At 52.6% G+C, this 24,803-nt stretch overlaps 1 protein-coding gene across 2 annotated transcripts in view; it reads right to left on the reverse strand.

Annotated features, from left to right (window-relative positions):
* LOC122545192 (forkhead box protein J1-A-like) overlaps positions 1-24,803 on the reverse strand; it is a 63,906-nt gene that overhangs the window by 20,232 nt on the left and 18,871 nt on the right. The window lies entirely within an intron of this gene.

Below are 24,803 nucleotides of genomic sequence, written 5' to 3' on the forward strand. Positions count from 1 at the left end.
TCTCCTAACTTCCTATATCCAGCTCTCAGGTCTTCAGCCCTTGGCTTCCCTGTGTACCATGGCCACTGGTTATTCACACCTTGCCCCAAGCTGCTCTGTGACATCCCTGAGCTTGACACTACCATCCTGGGTTCACATCCACAGCCACAGAGCACCTGTCTGTACCCCTGACCATTAAAACCCCAGTCACTATACCCCTACCATTCACTTCCCTCCCCTTCAGACAAGCAGGACCGCCCATTGGGCTATGAACTGGCTTTCCCCAAGAGGCCATTCCACACCCGCTCCCCCCACCCCCTCACCCCCCCACTTCCCCCCAACAGTATCCAAAGCGGTAAATCTGTCAGAGAGGGGGATGACCACAGGGATGACTCCTGCACTTCTCATTGGGATCATGTCCCTTTCTGAACTGCCAGAACTGAGACTGAGTGCTGCATTCAGTCTTTCTAAGCTTCACCTGCTCCCGGTCTCATCTCACTCCCGGTCTCATCTCACCCCCGGTCTCACTCACTCCCCGGTCTCACTCACTCCCCGGTCTCACTCACTCCCCGGTCTCACTCACTCCCCGGTCTCACTCACTCCCCGGTCTCACTCACCCCCCGGTCTCACTCACCCCCCGGTCTCATCTCACCCCCGGTCTCACTCACCCCCGGTCTCATCTCACCCCCGGTCTCATCTCACTCTGTGTTTTCACCCAACTCCAACAGTCTCAGTACAGCAAGCAGCACACGCTCTGTCACCTGAGCATTATTAGCTGGTCCAATGCTCATTGCCCGTCCCTAGTTGCCCCTTGAGAAGGTGGGGGTGAGCTGCCTTCTTGAACAGCTGCAGTCCACCGGCTGCGGGTTGACCCACACTGCCCTTAGGGAGAGAATTCCAGGATTTTGACCTGGCAAACGTGAAGGAACAGTGAAATATTTCTAAATCAGGATGGCAGGTCACTTGGAGGGGAATGTGCGGAGGGGCGTGTTCCCATTTATCTCCTGCCTTTATCCTTCGGGATGGAAGTGGTTATGAAATTAAACCTCACACAATACCAGGTTATAGTCTAACAGGTTTAATTGGAAGCACTAGCTTTCGGAGCGATGCTCCTTCATCAAGTAGTTGTGGGTTTGGAAGGTGCTGTCTGAGGATCTTTGGTGAATTTCTGCAGAGCATCTTGTAGATAGTACACACCGCTGCTACTGAGTGTGGGTGGGGGGGGGGAGGGAGGGGATGGTACACACTGCTGTTACTGAGTGTGGGTGGGGGGGGGAGGGAGGGGATGGTACACACTGCTGTTACTGAGCGTCGTTGGGGGGGGGGGGGGGATGGTACACACTGCTGTTACTGAGTGTCATTGGGGGGGGGGGAGGGGATGGTACACACTGCTGTTACTGAGTGTGGGTGGGGGGGGGGAGGGAGGGGATGGTACACACTGCTGTTACTGAGTGTGGGTGGGGGGGGGAGGGAGGGGATGGTACACACTGCTGTTACTGAGCGTCATTGGGGGGGGGGGGGGGAGGGGATGGTACACACTGCTGTTACTGAGTGTCATTGGGGGGGGGGAGGGGATGGTACACACTGCTGCCACTGAGCGTCATTGGGGGGGGGGAGGGGGAGGGGGAGGGGATGGTACACACTGCTGTTACTGAGTGTCATTGGGGGGGGAGGGGATGGTACACACTGCTGCTACTGAGTGTCATTGGGGGGGGGGAGGGGATGGTACACACTGCTGTTACTGAGTGTCATTGGGGGGAGGGGGGAGGGGATGGTACACACTGCTGCCACTGAGCGTCATTGGGGGGGGGGGGGAGGGGGAGGGGATGGTACACACTGCTGTTACTGAGTGTGGGTGGGGGGGGAGGGAGGGGATGGTACACACTGCTGTTACTGAGTGTGGGTGGGGGGGGGAGGGAGGGGATGGTACACACTGCTGTTACTGAGTGTGGGTGGGGGGGGGGAGGGAGGGGATGGTACACACTGCTGCTACTGAGTGTCGGTGGGGGGGGAGGGGATGGTACACACTGCTGCTACTGAGTGTCATTGGGGGGGGGAGGGGATGGTACACACTGCTGTTACTGAGTGTCATTGGGGGGGGGAGGGGATGGTACACACTGCTGTTACTGAGTGTGGGTGGGGGGAGGGAGGGGATGGTACACACTGCTGTTACTGAGTGTCATTGGGGGGGGGGGAGGGGATGGTACACACTGCTGTTACTGAGTGTCATTGGGGGGGGGGAGGGGATGGTACACACTGATGTTACTGAGTGTCATTGGGGGGGGGGGGAGGGGATGGTACACACTGCTGTTACTCCGCGTCGGTGGGGGGGAGGGAGGGAGGGGATGGTACACACTGCTGTTACTGAGAGTCGGTGGGGTGGGGAGGGGATGGTACACACTGCTGTTACTGAGTGTCATTGGGGGGGAGGGAGGGGGTGGTACACACTGCTGTTACTGAGTGTCGGTGGGGGGGGAGGGAGGGGATGGTACACACTGCTGTTACTGAGTGTCGGGGGGGGAGGGGATGGTACACACTGCTGTTACTGAGTGTCATTGGGGGGGAGGGAGGGGATGGTACACACTGCTGTTACTGAGCGTCAGTGGGGGGGGGAGGGGATGGTACACACTGCTGTTACTGAGTGTCATTGGGGGGGGGGAGGGGATGGTACACACTGCTGTTACTCCGCGTCGGAGGGGGGGAGGGAGGGAGGGGATGGTACACAATGCTGTTACTGAGTGTCGGTGGGGGGGAGGGGAGGGGATGGTACACACTGCTGTTACTGAGCGTCGGTGGGGGGGAGGGAGGGAGGGGATGGTACACACTGCTGTTACTGAGTGTGGGTGGGGGGAGGGAGGGGATGGTACACACTGCTGTTACTGAGTGTGGGTGGGGGGAGGGAGGGGATGGTACACACTGCTGTTACTGAGCGTCGGTGGGGGGGAGGGAGGGAGGGGATGGTACACACTGTTGTTACTGAGTGTCGGTGGGGGGAGGGAGGGGATGGTACACACTGCTGTTACTGAGTGTGGGTGGGGGGAGGGAGGGGATGGTACACACTGCTGTTACTGAGCGTCGGTTGGGGGAGGGAGGGGATGGTACACACTGCTGTTACTGAGCGTCGGTGGGGGTGGAGGGAGGGAGGGGATGGTACACACTGCTGTTACTGAGCGTCGGTGGGGGGGGAGGGAGGGGATGGTACACACTGCTGTTACGAAGCGTCGGTGGGGGGGAGGGAGGGAGGGGATGGTACACACTGCTGTTACTGAGTGTCGGTGGGGGGGGAGGGGAGGGGATGGTACACACTGCTGTTACTGAGTGTCGGTGGGGGGGAGGGGAGGGGATGGTACACACTGCTGTTACTGAGCGTCAGTGGGGGGGGGGAGGGGATGGTACTCAATGCTGTTACTGAGTGTCATTGGGGGGGGGGGGGAGGAGGGGATGGTACACACTGCTGTTACTCCGCGTCGTTGGGGGGGAGGGGAGGGGATGGTACACACTGCTGTTACTGAGTGTGGGTGGGGGGAGGGAGGGGATGGTACACACTGCTGTTACTGAGGGTCGGTGGGGGGGGAGGGGAGGGGATGGTACACACTGCTGTTACTGAGCGTCGGTGGGGGGGGGAGGGAGGGAGGGGATGGTACACACTGCTGTTACTGAGCGTCGGTGGGGGAGGGGGGGATGGAACACACTGCTGTTACTGAGGGTCGGTGGGGGGGGGAGGGGAGGGGATGGTACACACTGCTGTTACTGAGTGTCGGTGGGGAGGGAGGGAGGGGATGGTACACACTGCTGTTACTGAGTGTCGGTGGGGGGGGGGGGAGGGAGGGGATGGTACACACTGCTGTTACTGAGCGCCGGTGGGGGGGGGAGGGGATGGTACACACTGCTGTTACTGAGTGTCAGTGGGGGGGGGGAGGAGATGGTACACACTGCTGTTACTTCGCGTCGGTGGGGGGAGGGAGGGGATGGTACACACTGCTGTTACTGAGTGTCGGTGGGGGGGGAGGGAGGGGATGGTACACACTGCTGTTACTGAGTGTCGGTGGGGGGGGAGGGAGGGGATGGTACACACTGCTGTTACTGAGTGTCGGTGGGGGGGGGGAGGGAGGGGATGGTACACACTGCTGTTACTGAGTGTCAGTGGGGGGGGGAGGGAGGGGATGGTACACACTGCTGTTACTGAGCGTCGGTGGGGGGATGGAGGGAGGGGATGGTACACACTGCTGTTACTGAACGCCGGTGGGGGGGGGGAGGGAGGGGATGGTACACACTGCTGTTACTGAACGCCGGTGGGGGGGGGAGGGAGGGGATGGTACACACTGCTGTTATCGAGTGTCGGTGGGGGGGGAGGGGGGGATGGTACACACTGCTGTTACTGAGCGTCGGTGGGGGGGGAGGGAGGGGATGGTACACACTGCTGTTACTGAGCGTCGGTGGCGAGGGAGGGAGGGGAGGGTACACACTGCTGTTTCTGAGCGTCGGTGGGGGAGGGAGGGGATGGTACACACTGCTGTTACTGAGCGTCGGTGGGGGAGGGAGGGGATGGTACACACTGCTGTTACTGAGCGTCGGTGGGGGGGGGGGAGGGGATGGTACACACTGCTGTTACTGAGTGTCGGTGGGGGGAAGGGGAGGGGATGGTACACACTGCTGTTACTGAGCGTCGGTGGGGGGGGGAGGGAGGGGATGGTACACACTGCTGTTACTGAGCGTCGGTTGGGGGAGGGAGGGGATGGTACACACTGCTGTTACTGAGGGTCGGTGGGGGGGAGGGGAGGGGATGGTACACACTGCTGTTACTGAGCGTCGGTGGGGAGGGAGGGAGGGGATGGTACACACTGCTGTTACTGAGCGTCGGTGGGGGGGAGGGGAGGGGATGGTACACACTGCTGTTACTGAGCGTCGGTGGGGGGGGGGGAGGGGATGGTACACACTGCTGTTACTGAGCGTCGGTGGGGGGAACGGAGGGGATGGTACACACTGCTGTTACTGAGCGCCGGTGGGGGGGGGAGAGGATGGTACACACTGCTGTTACTGAGCGCCGGTGGGGGGAGGGAGGGGATGGTACACACTGCTGTTACTGAGTGTCGGTGGGGGGGGAGGGAGGGGATGGTACACTCTGCTGTTACTGAGTGTCGGTGGGGGGGGGAGGGAGGGAATGGTACACACTGCTGTTACTGAGTGTCAGTGGGGGGGGGGGAGGGGATGGTACACACTGCTGTTACTGAGCGTCGGTGGGGGGAGGGAGGGGATGGTACACACTGCTGTTACTGAGCGTCAGTAGGGGGGGGAAGGGATGGGACACACTGCTGTTACTGAGTGTCGGTGGGGGGGGGGGGGAGGGGATGGTACACACTGCTGCTACTGAGTGTCATTGGGGGGGGGAGGGGATGGTACACACTGCTGCTACTGAGTGTCATTGGGGGGGGGAGGGAGGGGATGGTACACACTGCTGTTACTGAGTGTCATTGGGGGGGGGGGAGGGGATGGTACACACTGCTGTTACTCCGCGTCGGTGGGGGGGGGAGGGAGGGAGGGGATGGTACACACTGCTGTTACTGAGCGCCGGTGGGGGGGGAGGGAGGGGATGGTACACACTGCTGTTACTCCGCGTCGGTGGGGGGGGGAGGGAGGGAGGAGATGGTACACACTGCTGTTACTGAGCGCCGGTGGGGGGGGGAGAGGATGGTACACACTGCTGTTACTGAGCGCCGGTGGGGGGGGAGGGAGGGGATGGTACACACTGCTGTTACTGAGTGTCGGTGGGGGGGGGGAGGGAGGGGATGGTACACACTGCTGTTACTGAGTGTCAGTGGGGGGGGGGGAGGGGATGGTACACACTGCTGTTACTTCGCGTCGGTGGGGGGAGGGAGGGGATGGTACACACTGCTGTTACTGAGTGTCGGTGGGGGGGGAGGGAGGGGATGCTGCACACTGCTGTTACTGAGTGTCAGTGGGGGGGGGGGAGGGGATGGTACACACTGCTGTTACTTCGCGTCGGTGGCGAGGGAGGGAGGGGATGCTACACACTGCTGTTTCTGAGCGTCGGTGGGGGAGGGAGGGGATGGTACACACTGCTGTTACTGAGCGTCGGTGGGGGGAGGGAGGGAGGGGATGGTACACACTGCTGTTTCTGAGCGTCGGTGGGGGGGAGGGAGGGGATGGTACACACTGCTGTTACTGAGCGTCGGTGGTGGGGAGGGAGGGGATGGTACACACTGCTGTTACTGAGCGTCGGTGGGGGGGAGGGAGGGGATGGTACACACTGCTGTTACTGAGCATCGGTGGGGGGGAGGGAGGGGATGGTACACACTGCTGTTACTGAGCGTCGGTGGGGGGGAGGGAGGGGATGGTACACACTGCTGTTTCTGAGCGTCGGTGGGGGGGAGGGAGGGGATGGTACACACTGCTGTTAATGAGCGTCAGTAGGGGGGGGAAGGGATGGTACACTGCTGTTACTGAGCGTCGGTGGGGGGGGGGGAGGGGACGGTACACACTGCTGCTACTGAGTGTCATTGGGGCGGGGGGAGGGGATGGTACACACTGCTGCTACTGAGTGTCATTGGGGGGGGGGAGGGAGGGGATGGTACACACTGCTGTTACTGAGTGTCATTGGGGGGGGGGAGGGGATGGTACACACTGCTGTTACTCCGCGTCGGTGGGGGGGGGAGGGAGGGAGGGGATGGTACACACTGCTGTTACTGAGTGTCGGTGGGGGGGGATGGAGGGAGGGGATTGTACACACTGCTGTTACTGAGTGTCGGTGGGGGGGAGGGAGGGGATGGTACACACTGCTGTTACTCCGCGTCGGTGGGGGGGGGAGGGAGGGAGGGGATGGTACACACTGCTGTTACTGAGTGTCGGTAGGGGGGGGAGGGAGGGAGGGGATGGTACACACTGCTGTTACTGAGTGTCGGTGGGGGGGGAGGGAGGGGATGGTACACACTGCTGTTACTGAGCGTCAGTGGGGGGGGGGTGGAGGGGATGGTACACACTGCTGTTACTGAGCGTCAGTGGGGGGGGGGGGAAGGGGATGGTACACACTGCTGTTACTGAGCGTCCGTGGGGGGGGGGGGGGGGGGGGGAGGGGACGGTACACACTGCTGTTACTGAGTGTCATTGGGGGGGGGGGAGGGGATGGTACACACTGCTGTTACTGAGTGTCATTGGGGGGGGGGGAGGGGATGGTACACACTGCTGTTACTGAGCGTCGGTGGGGGGGAGGGAGGGAGGGGATGGTACACACTGCTGTTACTGAGTGTGGGTGGGGGGAGGGAGGGGATGGTACACACTGCTGTTACTGAGCGTCGGTTGGGGGAGGGAGGGGATGGTACACACTGCTGTCACTGAGCGTCGGTGGGGGTGGAGGGAGGGAGGGGATGGTACACACTGCTGTTACTGAGCGTCGGTGGGGGGGGGAGGGAGGGGATGGTACACACTGCTGTTACGCCGCGTTGTTGGGGGGGAGGGAGGGAGGGGATGGTACACACTGCTGTTACTGAGTGTCGGTGGGGGGGGGAGGGAGGGGATGGTACACACTGCTGTTACTGAGTGTCGGTGGGGGGGGAGGGGATGGTACACACTGCTGTTACTTCGCGTCGGTGGGAGGAGGGAGGGGATGGTACACACTGCTGTTACTGAGTGTCGGTGGGGGGGGAGGGAGGGGATGGTACACACTGCTGTTACTGAGTGTCGGTGGGGGGGGGGAGGGAGGGGATGGTACAAACTGCTGTTACTGAGTGTCAGTGGGGGGGGAGGGAGGGGATGGTACACACTGCTGTTACTGAGTGTCGGTGGGGAGGGAGGGAGGGGATGGTACACACTGCTGTTACTGAGCGTCGGTGGGGGGGGGAGGGAGGGAGGGGATGGTACACACTGCTGTTACTGAGTGTCGGTGGGGGGAGGGAGGGGATGGTACACACTGCTGTTACTGAGCGTCGGTGGGGGGAGGAGGGATGGGATGGTACACACTGCTGTTACTGAGTGTCGGTGGGGGGAGGGAGGGGATGGTACACACTGCTGTTACTGAGCGTCGGTGGGGGGGAGGGAGGGAGGGGATGGTACACACTGCTGTTACTGAGCGTCGGTGGGGGGGGGAGGGAGGGGATGGTACACACTGCTGTTACTGAGTGTCGGTGGAGGGGGAGGGAGGGGATGGTACACACTGCTGTTACTGAGCGTCTGTGTGGGGGGGAGGGAGGGAGGGGATGGTACACACTGCTGTTACTGAGCGTCGGTGGGGGGGGAGGGAGGGGATGGTACACACTGCTGTTACTGAGCGTCGGTGGGGGGAGGGAGGGAGTGGATGGTACACACTGCTGTTACTGAGCGTCGGTGGCGAGGGAGGGAGGGGATGGTACACACTGCTGTTTCTGAGCGTCGGTGGCGAGGGAGGGAGGGGATGGTACACACTGCTGTTTCTGAGCGTCGGTGGGGGAGGGAGGGGATGGTACACACTGCTGTTACTGAGCGTCGGTGGGGGAGGGAGGGGATGGTACACACTGCTGTTACTGAGCGTTGGTTGGGGGGGGGAGGGGATGGTACACACTGCTGTTACTGAGTGTCGGTGGGGGGAAGGGGAGGGGATGGTACACACTGCTGTTACTGAGTGTGGGTGGGGGGGGGAGGGAGGGGATGGTACACACTGCTGTTACTGAGCGTCGGTGGGGGGGGGAGGGAGGGGATGGTACACACTGCTGTTACTGAGCGTCGGTGGGGGGGGAGGGAGGGGATGGTACACACTGCTGTTACTGAGCGTCGGTTGGGGGAGGGAGGGGATGGTACACACTGCTGTTACTGAGGGTCGGTGGGGGGGAGGGGAGGGGATGGTACACACTGCTGTTACTGAGCGTCGGTGGGGAGGGAGGGAGGGGATGGTACACACTGCTGTTACTGAGCGTCGGTGGGGGGAACGGAGGGGATGGTACACACTGCTGTTACTGAGCGCCGGTGGGGGGGGGAGAGGATGGTACACACTGCTGTTACTGAGCGCCGGTGGGGGGAGGGAGGGGATGGTACACACTGCTGTTACTGAGTGTCGGTGGGGGGGGAGGGAGGGGATGGTACACACTGCTGTTACTGAGCGCCGGTGGGGGGGGGAGAGGATGGTACACACTGCTGTTACTGAGCGTCGGTGGGGGGAGGGAGGGGATGGTACACACTGCTGTTACTGAGTGTCGGTGGGGGGGGGAGGGGATGGTACACACTGCTGTTACTGAGTGTCGGTGGGGGGGGGAGGGAGGGGATGGTACACACTGCTGTTACTGAGTGTCGGTGGGGGGGGAGGGAGGGGATGGTACACACTGCTGTTTCTGAGCGTCGGTGGCGAGGGAGGGAGGGGATGCTACACACTGCTGTTTCTGAGCGTCGGTGGGGGAGGGAGGGGATGGTACACACTGCTGTTACTGAGCGTCGGTGGGGGGAGGGAGGGAGGGGATGGTACACACTGCTGTTTCTGAGCGTCGGTGGGGGGGAGGGAGGGGATGGTACACACTGCTGTTACTGAGCGTCGGTGGGGGGAGGGAGGGGATGGTACACACTGCTGTTTCTGAGCGTCGGTGGGGGGAGGGAGGGAGGGGATGGTACACACTGCTGTTTCTGAGCGTCGGTGGTGGGGAGGGAGGGGATGGTACACACTGCTGTTACTGAGCGTCGGTGGGGGGGAGGGAGGGGATGGTACACACTGCTGTTACTGAGCATCGGTGGGGGGGAGGGAGGGGATGGTACACACTGTTGTTACTGAGCGTCGGTGGGGGGGAGGGAGGGGATGGTACACACTGCTGTTTCTGAGCGTCGGTGGGGGGGAGGGAGGGGATGGTACACACTGCTGTTTCTGAGCGTCGGTGGGGGGGGAGGGAGTGGATGGTACACACTGCTGTTACTGAGTGTCGGTGGGGGGGGAGGGAGGGGATGGTACACACTGCTGTTACTGAGCGTCGGTGGGGGGAGGGAGGGGATGGTACACACTGCTGTTACTGAGCGTCAGTAGGGGGGGGAAGGGATGGGACACACTGCTGTTACTGAGTGTCGGTGGGGGGATGGAGGGGATGGTACACACTGCTGTTACTGAGCGTCGGTGGGGGGGGCGGGAGGGGATGGTACACACTGCTGCTACTGAGTGTCATTGGGGGGGGGAGGGAGGGGATGGTACACACTGCTGTTACTGAGTGTCTTTGGGGGGGGGAGGGGATGGTACACACTGCTGTTACTGAGTGTCGGTGGGGGGGGATGGAGGGAGGGGTTGGTACACACTGCTGTTACTGAGTGTCGGTGGGGGGGAGGGAGGGGATGGTACACACTGCTGTTACTCCGTGTCGGTGGGGGGGGGAGGGAGGGAGGGGATGGTACACACTGCTGTTACTGAGTGTCGGTAGGGGGGGGAGGGAGGGAGGGGATGGTACACACTGCTGTTACTGAGCGCCGGTGGTGGGGGGAGAGGATGGTACACACTGCTGTTACTGAGCGCCGGTGGGGGGAGGGAGGGGATGGTACACACTGCTGTTACTGAGTGTCGGTGGGGGGGGAGGGAGGGGATGGTACACACTGCTGTTACTGAGTGTCGGTGGGGGGGGGGGGGGAGGGAGGGGATGGTACACACTGCTGTTACTGAGTGTCAGTGGTGGGGGGGGAGGGGATGGTACACACTGCTGTTACTTCGCGTCGGTGGGGGGAGGGAGGGGATGGTACACACTGCTGTTACTGAGTGTCGGTGGGGGGGGGAGGGAGGGGATGGTGCACACTGCTGTTACTGAGTGTCAGTGGGGGGGGGAGGGAGGGGATGGTACACACTGCTGTTACTGAGTGTCAGTGGGGGGGGGAGGGAGGGGATGGTACACACTGCTGTTACTGAGCGTCGGTGGGGGAGGGAGGGGATGGTCCACACTGCTGTTACTGAGCGTCGGTGGGGGGGAGGGAGGGGATGCTACACACTGCTGTTACTGAGCGTCGGTGGGGGAGGGAGGGGATGGTCCACACTGCTGTTACTGAGCGTCGGTGGTGGGGAGGGAGGGGATGGTACACACTGCTGTTACTGAGCGTCGGTGGTGGGGAGGGAGGGGATGGTACACACTGCTGTTACTGAGCGTCGGTGGGGGGGAGGGAGGGGATGGTACACACTGCTGTTACTGAGCATCGGTGGGGGGGAGGGAGGGGATGGTACACACTGCTGTTTCTGAGCGTCGGTGGGGGGGGAGGGAGTGGATGGTACACACTGCTGTTACTGAGTGTCGGTGGGGGGGGAGGGAGGGGATGGTACACACTGTTGTTACTGAGCGTCGGTGGGGGGGAGGGAGGGGATGGTACACACTGCTGTTTCTGAGCGTCGGTGGGGGGGGAGGGAGGGGATGGTACACACTGCTGTTTCTGAGCGTCGGTGGGGGGGGAGGGAGTGGATGGTACACACTGCTGTTACTGAGCGTCGGTGGGGGGAGGGAGGGGATGGTACACACTGCTGTTACTGAGTGTCGGTGGGAGGGGGGAGGGAGGGGACGGTACACACTGCTGTTACTGAGCGTCGGTGGGGGGGGGAGGGGATGGTACACACTGCTGCTACTGAGTGTCATTGGGGGGGGGGGGGGGGGATGGTACACACTGCTGCTACTGAGTGTCATTGGGGGGGGGGAGGGAGGGGATGGTACACACTGCTGTTACTGAGTGTCATTGGGGGGGGGAGGGGATGGTACACACTGCTGTTACTCCGCGTCGGTGGGGGGGGGAGGAGGGAGGGGATGGTACACACTGCTGTTACTCCGCGTCGGTGGGGGGGGGAGGGAGGGAGGTGATGGTACACACTGCTGTTACTGAGTGTCGGTGGGGGGGGATGGAGGGAGGGGATGGTACACACTGCTGTTACTGAGTGTCGGTGGGGGGGGAGGGAGGGGATGGTACACACTGCTGTTACTCCGCGTCGGTGGGGGAGGGAGGGAGGGGATGGTACACACTGCTGTTACTGAGTGTCGGTAGGGGGGGGAGGGAGGGAGGGGATGGTACACACTGCTGTTACTGAGTGTCGGTGGGGGGGGAGGGAGGGGATGGTACACACTGCTGTTACTGAGCGTCAGTGGGGGGGGGGGAGGGGATGGTACACACTGCTGTTACTGAGCGTCAGTGGGGGGGGGGGGGGAGGGGATGGTACACACTGCTGTTACTGAGCGTCCGTGGGGGGGGGGGGGAGGGGTTGGTACACACTGCTGTTACTGAGTGTCATTGGGGGGGGGAGGGGATGGTACACACTGCTGTTACTCCGCGTCGGTGGGGGGGAGGGAGGGAGGGGATGGTACACACTGCTGTTACTGAGTGTGGGTGGGGGGGAGGGAGGGAGGGGATGGTACACACTGCTGTTACTGAGTGTGGGTGGGGGGAGGGAGGGGATGGTACACACTGCTGTTACTGAGCGTCGGTTGGGGGAGGGAGGGGATGGTACACACTGCTGTCACTGAGCGTCGGTGGGGGTGGAGGGAGGGAGGGGATGGTACACACTGCTGTTACTGAGCGTCGGTGGGGGGGGAGGGAGGGGATGGTACACACTGCTGTTACGCCGCGTTGGTGGGGGGGAGGGAGGGAGGGGATGGTACACACTGCTGTTACTGAGTGTCGGTGGGGGGGGGAGGGAGGGGATGGTACACACTGCTGTTACTGAGTGTCGGTGGGGGGGGGAGGGGATGGTACACACTGCTGTTACTTCGCGTCGGTGGGAGGAGGGAGGGGATGGTACACACTGCTGTTACTGAGTGTGGGTGGGGGGAGGGAGGGGATGGTACACACTGCTGTTACTTCGCGTCGGTGGGAGGAGGGAGGGGATGGTACACACTGCTGTTACTGAGTGTCGGTGGGGGGGGGAGGGAGGGGATGGTACACACTGCTGTTACTGAGTGTCGGTGGGGGGGGGGAGGGAGGGGATGGTACAAACTGCTGTTACTGAGTGTCAGTGGGGGGGGAGGGAGGGGATGGTACACACTGCTGTTACTGAGTGTCGGTGGGGGGGGGAGGGAGGGGATGGTACACACTGCTGTTACTGAGTGTCGGTGGGGGGGGGGAGGGAGGGGATGGTACACACTGCTGTTACTGAGTGTCGGTGGGGGGGGAGGGAGGGGATGGTACACACTGCTGTTACTGAGCGTCGGTGGGGGGGGGAGGGAGGGAGGGGATGGTACACACTGCTGTTACTGAGTGTCGGTGGGGGGAGGGAGGGGATGGTACACACTGCTGTTACTGAGCGTCGGTGGGGGGGAGGGAGGGGATGGTACACACTGCTGTTACTGAGCGTCGGTGGGGGGGGGAGGGAGGGGATGGTACACACTGCTGTTACTGAGCGTCGGTGGAGGGGGAGGGAGGGGATGGTACACACTGCTGTTACTGAGCGTCTGTGTGGGGGGGAGGGAGGGAGGGGATGGTACACACTGCTGTTACTGAGCGTCGGTGGGGGGGCAGGGAGGGGATGGTACACACTGCTGTTACTGAGCGTCGGTGGGGGGAGGGAGGGAGTGGATGGTACACACTGCTGTTACTGAGTGTCGGTGGGGGGAGGGAAGGGATGGTACACACTGCTGTTACTGAGCGTCGGTGGGGGGAGGGAGGGAGTGGATGGTACACACTGCTGTTACTGAGTGTCGGTGGGGGGAGGGAAGGGATGGTACACACTGCTGTTACTGAGCGTCGGTGGAGGGAGGAGGGATGGGATGGTACACACTGCTGTTACTGAGTGTCGGTGGGGGGAGGGAGGGGATGTTACACACTGCTGTTACTGAGCGTCGGTGGGGGAGGGAGGGAGGGGATGGTACACACTGCTGTTACTGAGCGTCGGTGGGGGGGGAGGGAGGGGATGGTACACACTGCTGTTACTGAGCGTCTGTGTGGGGGGGAGGGAGGGAGGGGATGGTACACACTGCTGTTACTGAGTGTCGGTGGGGGGGGGAGGGAGGGGATGGTACACACTGCTGTTACTGAGTGTCGGTGGGGGGGGAGGGAGGGGATGGTACACACTGCTGTTACTGAGCGTTTGTGGGGGGGGGAGGGAGGGGATGCTACACACTGCTGTTACTGAGTGTCGGTGGGGGGTAGGGAGGGGATGGTACACACTGCTGTTACTGAGCGTCGGTGGGGGGGGGAGCGATGGGATGGTACACACTGCTGTTACTGAGCGTCGGTGGGGGGGGAGGGAGGGGATGGTACACACTGCTGTTACTGAGTGTCGGTGGGGGGGGGAGGGAGGGGATGGTACACACTGCTGTTACTGAGCGTCAGTGGGGGGGGAGGGAGGGGATGGTACACACTGCTGTTACTGAGTGTCGGTGGGGGGGGAGGGAGGGGACGGTACACACTGCTGTTACTGAGCGTCGGTGGGGGGGGGGGGAGGGAGGGGATGGTACACACTGCTGTTACTGAGTGTCGGTGGGGGGAGGTAGGGAGGGGATGGTACACACTGCTGTTACTGAGCGCCGGTGGAGGGGGAGGGAGGGGATGGTACACACTGCTGTTACTGAGCGCCGGTGGAGGGGGAGGGAGGGGATGGTACACACTGCTGTTACTGAGCGTCGGTGGGGGGGAGGGAGAGGATGGTACACACTGCTGTTACTGAGCGTCGGTGGGGGGGAGGGAGGGGATGGTACACACTGCTGTTACTGAGCGCCGGTGGGGGGGGGAGGGAGGGGATGGTACACACTGCTGTTACTGAGTGTCGGTGGGGGGGAGGGAGGGGATGGTACACACGGCTGTTACTGAGCGTCGGTGGGGGGGAGGGAGGGGATGGTACACACGGCTGTTACTGAGCGTCGGTGGGGGGGAGGGAGGGGATGGTACACACGGCTGTTACTGAGCGTCGGTGGGGGGGAGGTAGGGGATGGTACACACTGCTGTTACTGAGCGTCGGTGGGGGGGAGGGAGGGGATGGTACACACGGCTGTTACTGAGCGTCGGTGGGGGGGAGGGAGGGGATGGTACACACGGCTGTTACTGAGCGTCGGTGGGGGGGGAGGGGATGGTACACACTGCTGTTTCTGAGCGTCGGTGGGGGGGGGAGGGAGGGAGGGGATGGTACACACTGCTGTTACTGAGTGTCGGTGGGGGGGGGAGGGGATGGTACACACTGCTGTTACTGAGCGTCGGTGGGGGGAGGGTGGGAGGGGATGGTACACACTGCTGTTACTGAGCGTCGGTGGGGGGAGGGAGGGAGGGGATGGTACACACTGCTGTTACTGAGTGTCCGTGGGGGGAGGGAGGGGATGGTACACACTGCTGTTACTGAGTGCCGGTGGGGGGGGAGGGAGGGGATGGTACACACTGCTGTTACTGAGCGTCGGTGGGGGGAGGGAGGGAGGGGATGGTACACACTGCTGTTACTGAGTGTCGGTGGGGGGAGGGAGGGAGGGGATGGTACACACTGCTGTTACTGAGTGTCGGTGGGGGGAGGGAGGGGACGGTACACACTGCTGTTACTGAGTGTCTGTGGGGGGGGAGGGAGGGGATGTTTGTGAATGTGGTGCTATATAAGCGGGCTGTTTTGTCCTGGATGGTGTCAAGCTTCCTGAGTGTTGTTGGAGCTGCCCCCATCCAGGGCAAGTGGGGAGTATTCCATCACACTCCTGACTTGTGCCTTGTAGATGGTGGGATAGGGTTTGGGGAGTCAGGAGGGGAGTTCCTCGCTGCAGAGTTCCCAGCCTCTGACCTGCTTCTTGTAGTCACTGTATTTCCATTTGAATCTGGTTGAGTTTCTGGTCAATGGTAACCCCCAGGATGTTGACAGTCGGGGATTCAGTGATGGTAACACCATTGAATGTCTAGGGGCAGTGGTTAGATTGTCTCTTATTGGTGATGGGCATTGCCTGGTGTTTGTGTGGTGTTAATATTATTCCCCGTTTGTCAGCCCAAGCCTGGGCACTGTTCAGATCTTGTTGTATTTGGACATGGATTGTTTCAGTATCTGAGGAGTCGCGAATGGTGCTGAGCATTGTGCAACCATCAGCGAACATCCCTAATTCTGACCTTATGACAGAGGGAAGGTCATTGATGAAGCTGCTGAAGATGGTTGGGCCGAGAACACTACCCTGAGGGACGCCTGCAGAGACGTCCTAGAGCTGAGGTAACTGACCCTCCACAGCCACAACCGTCTTCGTAAGTACCAGGTATGACTCCAAATATCAGACAGTATGCCCCTTGTTTCCCCTCTCATTGATGCCACACTTGGTCAAATACAGCCCTGATGTCATGCCTTTGCAGTATCCAGTGCCTCGAACTGTTTCTTGATATCACATGGAGTGAATTGAATTGGCTGGAGACTGGTATCTGTGATCACTGGAGGAGCCCAAGACAGATCATCCACTCAGCACTTCCGGCTGAAGATTGTTGCGAATGCGTCAGCCTTGTCTTTTGCCCCGATGTGCTGGGTTCCCCCATCATTGAGGTTGGGATATTTGTGGAGCCTCCTCCTCCAGTGAGTTGTTTAATTGTCTATCACATTCACGGTTGGATGTGGAAGGACCCGGTGGCTCAGTGGTTAGCACTGCTGCCTCACAGCGCCAGGGTCCCAGGTTCAATTCCCGCCTCGGGTGACTGACTGTGTGGAGTTTGCACATTCTCCCCGTGTCTGCGTGGGTTTCCTCCGGGTGCTCCGGTTTCCTCCCACAGTCCAAAGATGTGCAGGTCAGGGTGAATTTGCCATGCCAAATTGTCCACAGTGTAAGTTATTAGTCAGTGTAAATATAGGGGAATAGGTCTGTGTGGGTTACTCTTCGGAGGGTCAGTGTGGACTTGCTGAGCCGAAGGGCCTGTTTCCACACTGTAGGGTATCTAATCTAGTTCCCTCTTGTTGGTTCCTTTCCCAGCCGCCATGGACCCAGTCTGACAGCTGTCCTTTGGGAACAAAAGCAGACAGTGCTGGAACAGCTCAGCAGGTCTGGCAGCATCAGGGGAGAGAAATCAGAATTAACGTTTCAGATCCAGTGACCTTTCCTCAGAACAGCCTTTATCCTTTAGGATCTGACCAGCCAGATCTGTTGAATAGTTGCTGAGCCACTCTGGGTAGTGGACAGTCAAAACCCCACCCAGAGTATATGAGATTACTTCCAGTGTGGAAACAGGCCCTTCGGCCCAACAAGTCCACATCGACCCTCCGAAGAGTAACCCATTCCCCTACATTTACCCCTTCACCTAACACTACAGGCAATTCACCTGACCCTGCTCATCTTTGGACTGTGGGAGGAAACCGGAGCACCCGGAGGAAACCCACGCAGACACGGGGAGAATGTGCAAACTCCACACAGTCAGTCGCCTGAGGTGGGAATTGAACCTGGGTCTCTGGCACTGTGAGGCAGCAGTGCTAACCACTGTGCCACCGTGCCGCCCTAATTTTAAATTCAAATTCCACCACCTGCCGTGGCAGGATTCGAACCCAGATACCCAGTACATTATTCAGAGTTTCTGGATTAGTATTGAGCGATAATACCACTAGGCCATTGCCTCCCGAGTATATTTTATGTCCTTGCCCTCCTCAGTATTTTCGCCAAGTTTTGTTCAACATGAAGGAGTTTCCATTCATTAGCTGAGGGAGATTTAAAAGCTGAAACTTTAACCTCCCACAGAGACCTGACTCCATTTACTGAGCAGCCACACCTTGTTCCTGCTTCAGATTACAAGGAACTGCAGTGTTTTCTGTTTTACAAACAAACAGATAATTTGTGTGGTATTAAAACACAACAGGCAGACAAATGTCAGTACAACTCAGTGACATTGTCACAAACACCCTTTCTGCTGAACTGTACCAAAGACCCTGTAACCAGTCATCTCACTTCATCACACAACTGTCTGGCAGAAATGCAACAACCAGCACCACATACAATAACCACAACATACAATAACCAGCACCACATACAATCACCACAACATACAATCACCACAACATACAATAACCAGCACCACATACAATCACCACAACATACAATAACCAGCACCACATACAATCACCACAACATACAATCACCACAACATACAATAACCAGCACCACATACAATATCATACAATAACCACATCATACAATAACCATAACATTCAATATCATACAATAACCACATCATACAATAACCATAACATTCAATATCATACAATAACCACAAATACAATAGCCACAACATACAAAACCACCACAATATCATACAATAACCACAACATACAATAACCACCACAACATACAATAACCACAATATCATACAATAACCACAATATCATACAATAACCATCACAACATACAATAACCATCACAACATACAATAACCACCACAATAACATACAATAACCACCACAATATCATACAATAACCACAACATCATACAATAACCACAACATCATACAATAACCACAACATCATACAATAACCACCACAAAATCATACAATAACCACTACATACAATAACCACAACATACAATAAGCACATCATTCAATAACAACATCATTCAGTAACATCATTCAATAACCACCACATCATACAATAACCACAAAATACAATAACCACTACATCACAATAACCACTACATACAAAATCAACATCATACAATAACTACCACATCATACAATAACCACAACATACAATAACCACAACATACAATAACCACCACAAAATCATACAATAACCACAACATACAATAACCACATCCTACAATAACCACAACATACAATAACCATCACAAAATCATACAATAACCACAACATACAATAACCACAACATACAATAACAACATTCAGTAACATCATTCAATAACCACATCATACAATAACCACAAAATACAATAACCACTACATCACAATAACCACTACATACAAAATCAACATCATACAATAACCACAACATACAATAACCACAACATACAATAACCACCACAAAATCATACAATAACCACAACATACAATAACCATAACATAATACAATAACCACAGCATAATACAATAACCACAACATACAATAACCACTACATACAATAACCACCACATCATACAATAACCACAACATACAATAACCACTACATACAATAACCACCACATCATACAATAACCACAACATACAATAAGCACATCATTCAATAACCACATCATACAATAACCACATCATACAATAACCACATCCTACAATAACCACCACATCCTACAATAACCACCACATCCTACAATAACCACATCATGCAATAACCACCACATCATGCAATAACCACCACATCATGCAATAACCACCACATCATACAATAACCACAACATACAATAACCACAGAATACAATAACCACTACATACAAAATCAACATCATACAATAACTACCACATCCTACAATAACCACAAAATACAATAACCACAAAATACAATAACCACAAAATACAATAACCAACACAAAATCATACAATAACTACCACATCATACAATAACCACAACATACAATAACCAACACAAAATCATACAATAACTACCACAACATACAATAACCACCACATCATACAATAACCACTACATACAATAGCCACAACATACAATAACCACAACATCACACAATAAACACTACATACAATAACCACTACATACAATAACCACCACAAAATAATACAATAACCACATCATACAATAACTCCCACATCATACAATAACTACCACAAAATCATACAATAACCACAACCTACAATAACCACAACCTACAATAACCACATCCTACAATAACCACAACCTCACACAATAACCACCACATCATACAATAACCACCACAAAATCATACAATAACCACAACATACAATAACCACATCCTACAATAACCACATCCTACAATAACCACATCCTACAATAACCACAACCTCACACAATAACCACAACCTCACACAATAACCACCACATCATACAATAACCACCACAAAATCATACAATAACAACATACAATAACCACATTACACAATAACCACAAAATCATATAATAACCACAACATACAATAACCACAACATACAATAACCACATCATACAATAACCACATCATACAATAACCACCACATCATACAATAACCACCACAACATACAATAACCACAACATACAATAACCACCACAAAATCATACAATAACCACATCATACAATAACCACAAAATCATGCAATAACCACATCATACAATAACCACAACATCATACAATAACCACATCATACAATAACCACAAAATCATGCAATAACCACATCATGCAATAACCACATCATGCAATAACCACATCATGCAATAACCACAAAATCATGCAATAACCACAACATACAATAATCACAAAATCATGCAATAACCACATCATACAATAACCACAACATCATGCAATAACCACATCATACAATAACCACAAAATCATACAATAACCACATCATACAATAACCACATCATACAATAACCACATCATACAATAACCACAAAATCATGCAATAACCACATCATACAATAACCACAACATACAATAACCACAAAATCATGCAATAACCACAAAATCATGCAATAACCACATCATACAATAACCACAAAATCATGCAATAACCACATCATACAATAACCACAAAATCATACAACCACAAAATCATACAATAACCACAACATACAATAACCACAACATACAATAACCACAACATACAATAACCACATCCTACAATAACCACATCCTACAATAACCACATCCTACAATAACCACATCCTACAATAACCACATCCTACAATAACCACATCCTACAATAACCACAACATACAATAACCACAACTTCATACAATAACCACAACATACAATAACCACCACAAAATCATACAATAACCACATCATACAATAACCACGAAATCATGCAATAACCACATCATACAATAACCACAAAATCATGCAATAACCACATCATACAATAACCACATCATACAATAACCACAAAATCATGCAATAACCACATCATACAATAACCACAACCTCATGCAATAACCACATCATACAATAACCACAAAATCATGCAATAACCACATCATACAATAACCACAACATCATACAATAACCACATCATACAATAACCACAAAATCATGCAATAACCACATCATACAATAACCACAAAATCATGCAATAACCACATCATACAATAACCACAACATACAATAACCACAAAATCATGCAATAACCACATCATACAATAACCACAAAATCATGCAATAACCACATCATACAATAGCCACAAAATCATACAACCACAAAATCATACAATAACCACAACATACAATAACCACATCCTACAATAACCACATCCTACAATAACCACATCTTCATACAATAACCACAACTTCATACAATAACGACAACTTCATACAATAACCACAACTTCATACAATAACCACAACATACAATAACCACCACAAAATCATACAATAACGACAACATACAATAACCAGAACATACAATAACCACAAAATCATACAATAACCACCACTACATACAATAGCCACTGCATACAATAACCACCACAACATCATACAATAACAAATTACAATAAGCACATCATACAATAACCACATCATACAATAACCACAACATACAATAACCACAACATACAATAACCACAACATACAATAACCACATCCTACAATAACCACAACTTCATACAATAACCACAACATACAATAACCACCACAAAATCATACAATAACGACAACATACAATAACCAGAACATACAATAACCACAAAATCATACAATAACCACCACTACATACAATAGCCACTGCATACAATAACCACCACAACATCATACAATAACAAATTACAATAAGCACATCATTCAATAACCACAACATACAATAACCACCACAAAATCATACAATAACCACAACATACAATAACCACAACATACAATAACCACCACATCATACAATAACCACAACATACAATAACCACAAAATCATACAATAACCACATCATACAATAACATACATTAACCACATCCTACAATAACCACATTCTACAATAACCACAACATACAATAACCACATCCTACAATAACCACATCCTACAATAACCACATCCTACAATAACCACAACCTCACACAATAACCACAACCTCACACAATAACCACCACATCATACAATAACCACCACAAAATCATACAATAACAACATACAATAACCACATCACACAATAACCACAAAATCATACAATAACCACAACATACAATAACCACAACATACAATAACCACAACATACAATAACATCATAAAATTACCACCACAAAATCACACAATAACCACCACATACAATAACCACATCATACAATAACCACATCATACAATAACCACCACATCATACAATAACCACCACAACATACAATAACCACCACATCATACAATAACCACAACATACAATAACCACCACAAAATCATACAATAACCACATCATACAATAACCACAAAATCATGCAATAACCACATCATACAATAACCACATCATACAATAACCACATCATACAATAACCACAAATTCATGCAATAACCACATCATGCAATAACCACATCATACAATAACCACAAAATCATGCAATAACCACATCATACAATAACCACAACATACAATAACCACAAAATCATGCAATAACCACATCATACAATAACCACATCATACAATAACCACATCATGCAATAACCACAAAATCATGCAATAACCACATCATACAATAACCACAAAATCATGCAATAACCACATCATACAATAACCACAAAATCATACAATAACCACAACATACAATAACCACAACATACAATAACCACAACATACAATAACCACAACATACAATAACCACAACATACAATAACCACAACATACAATAACCACAACATACAATAACCACATCCTACAATAACCACATCCTACAATAACCACATCTTCATACAATAACCACAAAATCATGCAATAACCACATCATACAATAACCACAACTTCATACAATAACCACAACATACAATAACCACCACAAAATCATACAATAACGACAACATACAATAACCAGAACATACAATAACCACAAAATCATACAATAACCACCACTACATACAATAGCCACTGCATACAATAACCACCACAACATCATACAATAACAAATTACAATAAGCACATCATACAATAACCACATCATACAATAACCACAACATACAATAACCACAACATACAATAACCACAACATACAATAACCACAACATACAATAACCACATCCTACAATAACCACAACTTCATACAATAACCACAACATACAATAACCACCACAAAATCATACAATAACGACAACATACAATAACCAGAACATACAATAACCACAAAATCATACAATAACCACCACTACATACAATAGCCACTGCATACAATAACCACCACAACATCATACAATAACAAATTACAATAAGCACATCATTCAATAACCACAACATACAATAACCACCACAAAATCATACAATAACCACAACATACAATAACCACAACATACAATAACCACCACATCATACAATAACCACAACATACAATAACCACAAAATCATACAATAACCACATCATACAATAACATACATTAACCACATCCTACAATAACCACATTCTACAATAACCACAACATACAATAACCACATCCTACAATAACCACATCCTACAATAACCACATCCTACAATAACCACATCCTACAATAACCACATCCTACAATAACCACATCCTACAATAACCACAACCTCACACAATAACCACAACCTCACACAATAACCACCACATCATACAATAACCACCACAAAATCATACAATAACAACATACAATAACCACATCACACAATAACCACAAAATCATACAATAACCACAACATACAATAACCACAACATACAATAACCACAACATACAATAACATCATAAAATTACCACCACAAAATCACACAATAACCACCACATACAATAACCACATCATACAATAACCACATCATACAATAACCACCACATCATACAATAACCACCACAACATACAATAACCACCACATCATACAATAACCACAACATACAATAACCACCACAAAATCATACAATAACCACATCATACAATAACCACAAAATCATGCAATAACCACATCATACAATAACCACATCATACAATAACCACATCATACAATAACCACAAATTCATGCAATAACCACATCATGCAATAACCACATCATACAATAACCACAAAATCATGCAATAACCACATCATACAATAACCACAACATACAATAACCACAAAATCATGCAATAACCACATCATACAATAACCACATCATACAATAACCACATCATGCAATAACCACAAAATCATGCAATAACCACATCATACAATAACCACAAAATCATGCAATAACCACATCATACAATAACCACAAAATCATACAATAACCACAACATACAATAACCACAACATACAATAACCACAACATACAATAACCACAACATACAATAACCACAACATACAATAACCACAACATACAATAACCACATCCTACAATAACCACATCCTACAATAACCACAACTTCATACAATAACCACAACTTCATACAATAACCACAACATACAATAACCACCACAAAATCATACAATAACGACAACATACAATAACCAGAACATACAATAACCACAAAATCATACAATAACCACCACTACATACAATAGCCACTGCATACAATAACCACCACAACATCATACAATAACAAATTACAATAACCACATCATACAATAACCACAACATACAATAACCACAACATACAATAACCACCACAAAATCATACAATAACCACATCATACAATA

This window comes from Chiloscyllium plagiosum, unplaced genomic scaffold (assembly GCF_037043375.1).
Source record: "Chiloscyllium plagiosum isolate Xiang-an unplaced genomic scaffold, Cpla_swu_hap1 HiC_scaffold_25, whole genome shotgun sequence".
Lineage (NCBI taxonomy): Eukaryota > Metazoa > Chordata > Chondrichthyes > Orectolobiformes > Hemiscylliidae > Chiloscyllium > Chiloscyllium plagiosum.